This window comes from Scyliorhinus torazame, chromosome 8 (genome assembly GCF_047496885.1).
Source record: "Scyliorhinus torazame isolate Kashiwa2021f chromosome 8, sScyTor2.1, whole genome shotgun sequence".
Lineage (NCBI taxonomy): Eukaryota > Metazoa > Chordata > Chondrichthyes > Carcharhiniformes > Scyliorhinidae > Scyliorhinus > Scyliorhinus torazame.
Window position 1 is genome coordinate 245,217,291 of NC_092714.1, and position 10,818 is coordinate 245,228,108.

Here is a 10,818-nt window from a genome sequence, read left to right on the forward strand (position 1 = left end):
AGCAAATGGGATTAGGATTGGCAGATCAGGTGCCTTTCATGTTATGGTGCAGACCTGATGGGCCAAAGGACCTTTTCTGCACTGTATTTATCTGTGAATTTGAAATTTGTAATACTGTACCAGAAAGCTGTCTCCGCAATTGCTTTTCATCTGGTATTCCGTTTGTTCAAAGTCCACTCAAAGCAGTTCTGCCTTGGGTCTTAAATCTAACAAAAAGCGGTTTTGCCGTCAATAAATAATGCTCATCACAGTTTATTCAACCAGAAAGCTTTAATAACAGCTCGTGAGGTAAGGAACTGGATTTTGCACTGGGTGCTTTCTTGCCCCAGAGTTTGTGTACAGCAGCGGCTGTGGCTCAATCGCTGGGCTTTCAATGTGTGCTGTGCGTGTCCAAGTCAATATGCTGGAACAGAGAGGAAAGGTACAGCCCAGAAAAATCAATGGCTCCAAACAATACTTGAACAAAGTGCTGCAGTCACTTAGCTTCAACTCCAGGTAGAACTATATTGTGACACCAGATATCCGAATTAAAGGGACAGGATGTAGTGTAAATTTTGGTGTGAAGACATCTAATTGGTATTTGTACTTAATTGTCCATTTTTCTAATTGCAGAAAAGCTATATCTTTGGCTATTCTCAACGTGGAATCTTGAGCAAGCCAAAGATGTGCAGGGTAAGTGGATTTGCTATGTTGAATTGGCCCTTAATTGGGGGGAAAAATTATTGGGTACTCTAAATTTTTAAAAAAAGAAAAAATTGGAATCTTGAGTTTATTGTAGTTTTTTGTTCTGCAATTGAGGCAGTTGCATTTTCTATAGAATTACACTAGCAGCTAATTGTTACGAAGGCAATTCGGCCCATCATAACTGCACAACTCTCCCAATGGATAATTACTGAGTGCAATTCCCCCACCTTCTCCCCATAAATCCTGCACATTCTTCCTTTTCAGTTAACAATCTTAAATCTCTTTTGAATGCTTCAATTGAACATGCCCTCACCACACTCCGTGGTAGAAGGGTCAGTAACCAGAAGACACAGATTTAAGGTGATTGGGAAAAGTGCCAAAGGCAACAAGAGGAATTTATATTTTCTTAACAAGAATGTGATCTGCAATGCCTTGCCTGAAAGGGTGGTGAAAGCAGATTCAGTAGTAAGTTTCCCAATAAGAAAATGGATCAAAACTTGAATGGAAAACGTTTGCAGGGCTACGGAGAATAGGACTAAGTAATTCATTCTAACAAAGCCGCACTGCTTGATAAGCTGAATGGGCCTCCATCAATGCTGCACGATTCCATGATCAGAGGAATACTTAAAACACAAAGTCAAGAAAAGCTTAGAGTGGGAAGAGTTGGGTACTGGAGCGGAAGTCTGGAAACAAATAATTTCCTGTATCCCATTCAAGAGGTAGAGAAGCAGCTGTTACTTTGCTGATTCTAGATTTGAAAGTAAAGTCAATTCTTGGACACGTTAGCGTTGTTTTTGAATTATGAAGCGTTGATGGGAATAATAATAGTATTTGGTGCAAAAGAACAACCTGCAACAATTGCAGAAATGAAAATGATGTCAAATTAAATTTAATGTACCTAATTTTTTTTTCCAATTAAGGGGCAATTTAGCTTGGCCAGTCCACCTACACAGCACATCTTTGGGTTGTGGGGATGAGACCCACGCAGACATGGGGAGAATGTGCAAACTCCACACAGAGAGTGACCATGATGTTGAATTCTGTTTGAGATTAGATAGGTCTAAGATGCTGATGGTTTCCCAAGCAGGGATTTTTAAACTTGCATTGTTGATGAAAGGTTTCCCAAGCAGGGATTTTGAAGCTTGCATTGTTGATGAAAGGTGATCCAATATCACTTGTTAGGTGCATTCTTGGAATATCAAAACAACTTATTATTGGACACATCAAAGACATACGGTTTTAATGAAAGGGTGGCTTTTATGTGATCATGTTCTGGTGGTGTGCCTTGTTTTCCCGGTTTGCACTTTTGGCTAAACAGGGTTGGGAGTAAAATTGTTCCACTAATCTAAAATAATTAACATTGCGGGGAAAAAGTAGAAAATTGTTTCATTTCCAAATGTATTACTTCTAATTATTAAGTAAATATATTTATCATATTTCAAACTAAAACTTCCTTTCGTAAAGTACAAATCTTGAATTAACAGCCAAGCCTAAGGGTACATTTTATAATGTTTTTATTGGACACTTTATTTCATAGAATCATAGAACTTACAATGCAGAAGGAGGCCATTCGGCCCATCGAGTCTGCACCAGCCCTTAGAAAGAGCACCCCACTTAAGCCCACACCTCCACCCTATCCCCGTAACCTTTTTGGACACTAAGGGAAATTTATCATGGCCAATCCACCTAACCTGCACATCTTTCGACTGGGAGGAAACCGGAGCACCCGGAGGAAATCCACGCAGACACTGGGTGAATGTGCGGACTCCGCACAGACAGTGGCCCAAGCCAGGAATTGAACCTGGGACTGTGAAACAACTGTGCTAACCACTGTGCTACCATCCTGCCATTTCTTTGCAGTATCTCATCCAAATGAGGTGCAAAATCAGTTTGGTGATGCTCAGCAACCGCTATATACTATTATCCTGCTGACTCTATTGCAATTCTATTTCCTGGTGGTTACTTGGCTTCCGATACAAAGTTCAAGGTGTTATATTTAATGTTTTTGTACAGTACTGCATTTCATTGTGCACCCAGTACTAAAACTTAACTAGGTTTTATTAAGCAGAGCTGTCAGAATTGGAAAAATATTGGGACTGAAATTTATGATCAAAAAGAATGAAAACAAATTATTTAACAATACTTGAGCTGTGATTGTTTCTTATTACTAGACATTAAACCCCTGTAACTTTTTAAACCAAAATTAGGCAACTTGATGGCATTCTGTACTCAATGGGCACAAACATATAACCTGTCTGTGGGTCTTAATTATAATATAATTAAAATCTTTATTGTCACAAGTCAGCTTACATTAACACTGCAATGAAGTTACTGTGAAAAGCCCCTAGTCGCCGCATACCAGCGCCTGTTCGGGTACTCGGAGGGAGAATTCAGAATGTCCAAATTACCTAACAGCACGTTTTTCAGGACTTGTGGGAGGAAACCCACTCAGGCACAGTGAGAATGTGCAGAATCCGCACAGCCTGACCCAAGCCGGGAATCAAACCTGGGACCCTGGTGCTTTGAAGCAACAGTGCTAACCAGTGTTATCGATTTTGGCAAATAATCTATACCATCATAGGCGAATGGGATGAGGAAGACTAATAGTGTATCTGTTAAGTCCCATGGTGTCACAAACCTGACTTGATGTGTTGTTACCTGCATCACACCGTGCAGAGCAAAGGAAGCTCCATCCCTTTTTACAGTTCACTGCGGCAAAATCCCGACATGTGGCTGCTGATAACATCAGGTTTAGTGTGAACCTAACGGAGACACAGAAATGGTAGTTGACAAATTGTTGAAAATAACATTTGTAGGCTGCAGTCATGTCGTGGCTGATCGAGAATAAAAACCCAGGGATTTGTGTGTAGGACTAAACCTAAATTTGTTACAGTACGAAGTCTTACAACACCAGGTTAAAGTCCAACAGGTTTGTTTCGATGTCACTAGCTTTCGGAGCGCTGCTCCTTCCTCAGGTGAATGAAGAGGTCTGTTCCAGAAACACATACATAGACAAATTCAAAGATGCCAAACAATGCTAGGAATGTGAGCATTAGCAGGTGATTAAATCTTTACAGATCCAGAGATGGGGTAACCCCAGGTTAAAGAGGTGTGAATTGCATCAAGCCAGGACAGTTGGTAGGATTTCGCAGGCCAGATGGTGGGGGATGAATGTAATGTGACATGAATCCCAGGTCCCGGTTGAGGCCGCACTCGTGTGCGGAACTTGGCTATAAGTTTCTGCTCGGCGATTCTGCGTTGTCGCGCGTCGAGTAAAGATGGCGGCCGTTATTCCAAACCGATCACTGGACCCTCTCAGTCCCGCTCCGTGAAACAGAGAAACTAGGAAGTAGTTTTTCCGGGTATGGGCTTGCACGACATGTTTAAAAAAACATTTTACACACACCAGCCAGACCTATCGCTCCCGCGTTGCCCAATATTCCTCTTATCCTTTGTTGATCCGAGATAAAAGCTTCACTCCCTCGCCATTACCTGCACTGCAAGTAATGCACATAATACTATGATTCAATGATATATGATTCTATGCTTGCTGACCAACTGGCTTCCAGATCAACAATGCCTTGAAGTAACTATTCTCATTTTGTGCTCTTCCATTGGTCGCACCACCCTGTTTCCATAACCTCTTTAGCCCTACATTTCTTCAACTCATGCCCATTTGCATTCCCCATTTCCTCTGCCTCACCATTTGTAGTTGTGCCTTTAGCTGTCGAGGCCGTGGGCCCAGAAATTGTCTTCACCAACCTCTGCCTCGCCGTTTCTCTGAGGAAATGTTTGGTCACCTGTTCTAATGTCTGCTTTTGTCCAATCACACTTCTATAAAGTGCATTGAAACATTTTACAACACTAGAGTACTTCTATAAGGGTGGCACAGTGGTTAGCACTGCTGCCATACAGCCCCAGGTCATTCTGTATGGCGTTTGCACATTCTACCCGTATCTGTGTGGATCTCACCCCCACACCCCAAAGATGTGTAGGGTAGGTGGATTGGCTATGCTAAATTGCCCCCAAATTGGAATTTCTTTTTGAAGTGCTATATCAATGCTATTTATTTTTCTGTTAATCCATTATTTACAGCTCCAAAATGGTAGTTGGTCTCAAATTCATCTGCCTAACATGCCTCCCACCCGTTCCAATGCATATTGTCAATAGAATTTATTTTTTAAAAAATATTTTTATTTTCCTTTTTCACATTTTCTCTCGAATTTACACCCACCAACAATAATCAGCAACAGATATGTCAATCCCCATAACAATAACAACGATCCCATGCTCCCACCAACCCCCAAAAATTAGCCCGCATGTTTACATAAACAAATGACAAAAAGGAATCAGGGATTACCCAGTCACCCTTAATATACACAGCCCACCTCCCCCCAACCCTCTCGCCCATCCCCCCCCCCCAACTAATGTTTGATGCTATCCAGTTCTTTAAAGTTCATAATGAATAATGCCCATGACTTGTCAAACCCCTCCGACCTTCCCCTCAGTTCAAACTTAACCTTCTCATGGGTCAAGTATTCCAACAGGTCCCCCCGCCACGCCAGGGCACAGGGTGGAGAGGCTGCTCTCCATCCCAACAGGAACTGCCTTCGGGCAATCAACGAGGCGAAGGCTACGATATCTGCCTCCACACCCGTTTCCAACCCTGGCTGGTCCGACACCCCGAATATGGATTCCCGGGGACCCGGGTCCAGTTTCACGTGTACCACCATGGAAATTACCCTAAAAACCTCCTTCTGGTACTCCTCCAAGCTTTGGACAGGACTGAAACATATGAACGTGATTAGCGCCCCCCCCCCGCAACGCTCACACACATCAATGCTCACACACATCTTCTACTCCATCAAAGAATCGGCTCATCCTCGCCCTCGTGAGGTGTGCTCTGTATACCACCTTCAGCTGTATCAGCCCCAACCTCGCACATGAGGTGGAGGCATTTACTCTCCGGAGTACCTCACACCAGACTCCCTCCTCTATAACCTTGCTTTGATCCCTTCCAGTGGTGCCTTATCCTCTTCAAAAATAGACATGTACACCGCTGACACTACCCCCTTCTCCAGTCCCCTTGTCATCAGCACCTCCACCAGCAATGTGAAGGCCGGTTCCTCTGGCAAGCTCTGTATCTCCTTCTTGGTAAAATCTCGAACCTGCATGTATCTAAACATTTCTCCCTGATCCTGCCCATACTTCGCTTCCAGCTCCCTCAATCCTGCAAACCGATCCCTAAGAAACAAATCTTTTAGCGTCTTAATCCCCTTCTCTTCCCATTTCCGAAAACTTCCATCCCACTTCCCTGGCTCAAATCTGTGGTTCCCCCGAATCGGCCCCCAGCCCGAAGTGCTGGCGAAACTGCCTCCAGATTTTCAATTAAGCTATTATAACCGGACTCCTGGAGTATTTCCCTGGAGCTATCGGGAGCGTCGTTGTTGCTAGTACTTTCAGTCCCAACCCCCTGCACAAAGTCTCTTCCATTCTGACCCACTGGGAATCAACTCCTCTGAAACAGCTCCACACCTTCTCCACATTCGCCGCCCAGTAGTAGTTCATCAGGTTCGGGAGACCCAAACCCCCTGCCTGCCATCCACTCTTTAGCAGCACCTTTCTCACTCTGGCCACCTTCCCTCCCCATATGAACGAGGCAATCCTTCCCTCAATTCGATAGAATTTCTGTGTTTTGTTTTACCCATGTGTAAGAGGGGGGAGGAGGTGTTATTCTTACTCTTGGAGTGTGTGCCCAATTGAATAATTCAGCAACAAGCTTTTTGTGAGTTTAAAAATAAAGGTATTATCACACACTTACCTGTAATTTAATGTATCTCACACAAAGATTCGATACAAATGCAGGTAATATACTATTACAAATTGTAATTATCGCTCACTAATATGTGCCCCACCAGGCAGGCATATAGGTTCTTGGATGGTTTCAACAGGCTCCGGGATCATGTCTAATTTCTAAGAGGTTGGTTCTCATGTAAACTTTAACTGGAACAGTTTGGGGGTCCTGCTCTCGGTTATGATCTTCCATTTTCAAGGTATTGCTGTTTATTACCATGGCTGCTTGGATGACTTGCAGCTAATTTGATAGCTTTCAGTGGAACTAATTCTCTGCAAAACAGCAAAAATGATTTCAGTGGCCTTTTTCCAAGCAGAAGGCCTGTGTGTATGTTGATTCCAATCACTTGTGTTGTCGCTTTAACACCTTAAGGTTCACCCAGCCTCACCCACCCAAGTTTCAATGACAAAATATCATAATACAACGGATGGTTGATATGGTCCATTCATATCCACCTTACGCACGTTGAGTTTCAATGTACCCCTTCGTCCAGCATGAGAGAGGTCACCTGGAATTCTATAGCACTTTTTTGTTGTTGTTCCATCCTTAAACAAAGGGATGTGTGATTTCCCCAGATGGTTGTGAATGTCCGTAGTTAATTAGGTTTGACTTGAGACTTGGGACTAACTGAAGCTCAAAATGCCAAATTTCACATGTTTTGCAGTGTCCACTTCAATCGTCTGTGTATGCCCAATGTTAATCTATTAGTTCACAATATACGGGGACATGTCAATAAGGAAGGGATTGAGCAACTAATAGTTTCCAGACACTTTGAATGTTGTTTGAAATGGATCCTCATCAACCAGTCTCCAGCATGTTCCTTTCTAATTTGCAGAATCAGCAGCAATGAATTGTAATTCTGGGTGCATTGATGATGACAAATAATCCATCATTAATCCCCCCCCCCAGGTCTCTGAAGTGAGGCCACCAAGTTGAAAACCTTGGGCGTGATATAGGGCTGGAGCAGGAAAGAGCATTATGGTGGCATGAGTTATTGTTTTATTGCGATGTTGCACACAAATCGTCCCAGTTATCAGACCACTAAATTGCCTTATACATAAAGTATCAGTAAAACATTTTACTGGAAGCCCCTCAGGTCATAAGAGGCAACGTTCCCCGATGTGTACAGTCTGTGATTCTCTGTTCTATAATTACTATGGGAAGTTACAGGAAACAGGCCTGAAGTTTCCTAATGTGTACTTCCAGGAGGCAACAACAATATATAAATTGGATTTGCATTTTAGAAATGTATACGTGAAACACATACTACATTAGCTGGATGACAAGCCTGCTGAGAAAGGGGGGAGAAAGCAAATAACATAAAAGAGAATTGATTTATTATTTTTTTAAATGACCTTTATAAATTGCATAAGTAACAAAATTATTTGAAAGAACATTAGCACCACATTGACGAGCTTTCAATCTACTGGGGGAAAAAATATTCAAAACTGCTTCAGCACTCTTGCTGGCAGAGTTGTGTTACAGAACACGTACCTCGTCTGTAAATTCACTAACCAAAATGTGCATCATATAGTTGTTGCTGATTCATTAGTTATCAGACTTGACATAGCGTCAGCATTCCTCCTTTAACTATAATCTTTACAGACCAATGCTTAACCATTGGAAATCTCATCCTTCAAGGATCGGTTTTGGAGCCACTGCTGTGACATTTTTATAAACTACCTGGAGGGGGGTGAAGAAGGATGGGTGAGTAAATTTGCAGATGACACTAAAGTCGGAATTGTGGACAGTGCGGAAGGATGTTGCAGGTTACAGAGGGACATAGATAAGCTGCAGAGATGGGCTGAGAAGTGGCAAATGGAGTGTAATGCAGAAAAGTGAGGTGATTCATTTTGGAAGGAATAACAGGAAGACAGAGTACTGGGCTAATAGTAAGATTCTTGGTAGTGTGGATGAGGAGAGAAATCTCGATGTCCATGTACATAGATCTCTGAAAGTTGCCACCCAGGTTGATGGGGATGTTAAGAAGGCGTACGGTGTGTTAGCTTTATTGGTAGAGGGATTGAGTTTCGGAGCCATGAGGTCATGTTGCAGCTGTACAAAACTCTGGTGTGGCCGCATTTGGAGTATTACGTGCAATTCTGGTCGCCGCATTATAGGAAGGATGTGGATGTGGAAGCATTGGAAAGGGTGCAGAGGAGATTTACCAGGATGTTGCCTGGTATGGAGGGAAGATCTTATGAGGGAAGGCTGAGGGACTTGAGGCTGTTTTCGTTAGAAGAAGGTTAAGAGGTGACTTAATTGAGGCATACAAGATGATCAGAGGATTGGATAGGGTGGACAGTGAGAGCCATTTTCCTCAGATGGTGATGGCTAGCACGAGGGGACATAGCTTTAAATTGAGGGGAGATAGATATAGGACAGATGTCAGAGGTAGGTTCTTTACTCAGAGTAGTAAGGGCATGGAATGCCCTGCCTGCAACAGTAGTGGACTCGCCAACATTAAGGACATTTAAATGGTCATTGGATAAACATATGGATGATAAGGGAATAGTGTAGATGGGCTTTAGAGTGGTTTACAGGTCGGCGCAACATCGAGGGCCAAAGGGCCTGCACTGTGCTGTAATGCTTTATGTTCTAACACACCTAGAACGTAAAACTCTCAAAAGCAATTTGTTGCCTGAGCCATTACTTCCTGCTATGAGATTTAAAACAAACGTCTGTCAAATGGTTTAAATGCTGCTAACTGCTGCCATTACATCATTTTTAGCAGCGCGTCAACCTACCAAAGCATATCCCTTACTCCATTGGGCATACATAGGGTTAAGTGACAGCTGTATCAGGAATCCACAATCATATTTCAGCTGTTGGAAGGCTGGGCAGAAGTGAGAAAGATTACCATGATAAAACATTTAAATAATCAAATTACAACGAAAGCCTGTTACACTTGTAATTAACAATACACTTAGATTCTCTTCTCTTTCTTCTCTTCGAAAGGGTTTGATTGTGGTGTTTCTTTTAAAATTTATTAATGCCTTAATTGGACTGTTAACAAAACCCAATTGGATATGAACAAGTGCAAATGCTTGCTGTTTTTAATTTTTGGTCTAAAAAGAGTATCGTTTATGTGAGCATTGCCCCTCCACTGACTGAAAAATAAGACAAAGTTTTAATCCTAAGGGAATAATAGAGCTTTGTTACAGGCCTGATCACATTACCAGAGATATCAGCTTACATCAGACAAAAAAAAAAATATATATATATGTATATATATCTATAAGTGTAAAATTAATTTGCCAAATCTTATTTGAACTATATCCTATCATTGCTAACAAGGAAAGTTTAATGTACAAAATGTGTTACCATCTCTAATTTCTGTACGAATACTGTAGTTAAATATTGATGAATTATTTTGTTGAAGAATTCTCATGTATTTAAGTAAAGCTGCCAGAACTGTTGAAAGACTTTCCATTATAGCGCTGCATCTTTCTTAACTGCCTTTATTGAGTATCTTTATACCCAGATTTTTTTTAATTTTTTTTTTTTTAAAAAAGGTTCTTGTGAAAACAATGTAGATCAAAATGGGCGCATTCTTTTAGCGTGGGGTTATCTTTGGGCAGCATGGCGGCACAGTGGTTAGCACTGCTGCCTCATGCGCGGAGGATCCGGGCTCGATCCCAGGTCACTGTCGTGTGGAGTTTGCACATTCTCCCCGTGTCTGTGTGGGTCTCACCCCGACAACCCAAAATGCCCTTTAATTGGGGAATAAAAGAAAAATAAATGTCTGCAGCATTGTCGCTAGAATTTCAGTAAAGTGTAACAGTGGTAATGCTGGAATGTATAGCTCTCAAACTACATCCATTTCAACTGAAAATAATTAGCGGTACAATGATCAATTGTGGGGTGAAGTTGGTTTATGCCAGCACATGAAAAGGAACTGGAATTAATTCATAGAATATAGAATTCCTACAATGCAGATCAGGCAGCTAATTTCTCACCAGGCCCAACCTTCTTTCCACTGAAGTTCAACAGTGATTTTTGGACTCATTTAAGTCAATGGAAAATAATAATCTTTGTCTCAAGTAGTCCATTGCAATCAGGTTATTGTGAAAAGCCCCTAGTCGCCACATTCCGGTGCCTGTTCGGGTACACAGAGGGAGAAATCAATGTCCAAATTACCTAACATGCGCATCTTTCGGGACTTGCGGGAGGAAATAGGAGCACCCGGAGGAAACCCACGCAGACACGGGAAGAACGTGCAGTTACCTAAGCCGCAAATTGAACCTGGGACTCTGGAGCTGTGAAGCACCAGTGCTAAC

The 10,818-nt window shown here is 42.2% G+C and overlaps 1 long non-coding RNA gene across 1 annotated transcript; it reads right to left on the reverse strand.

Moving 5' to 3' along the window:
* Positions 1–251: 251 nt before the first annotated feature.
* LOC140428835 (uncharacterized) lies at positions 252–3,423 on the reverse strand. Its single transcript, XR_011948919.1, has 2 exons — positions 3,343–3,423; positions 252–403 (listed from the first exon to the last, which is right to left on the reverse strand). It is a non-coding gene; the product is annotated as an uncharacterized lncRNA (long non-coding RNA).
* Between the last annotated feature and the right edge of the window lie 7,395 nt (positions 3,424–10,818).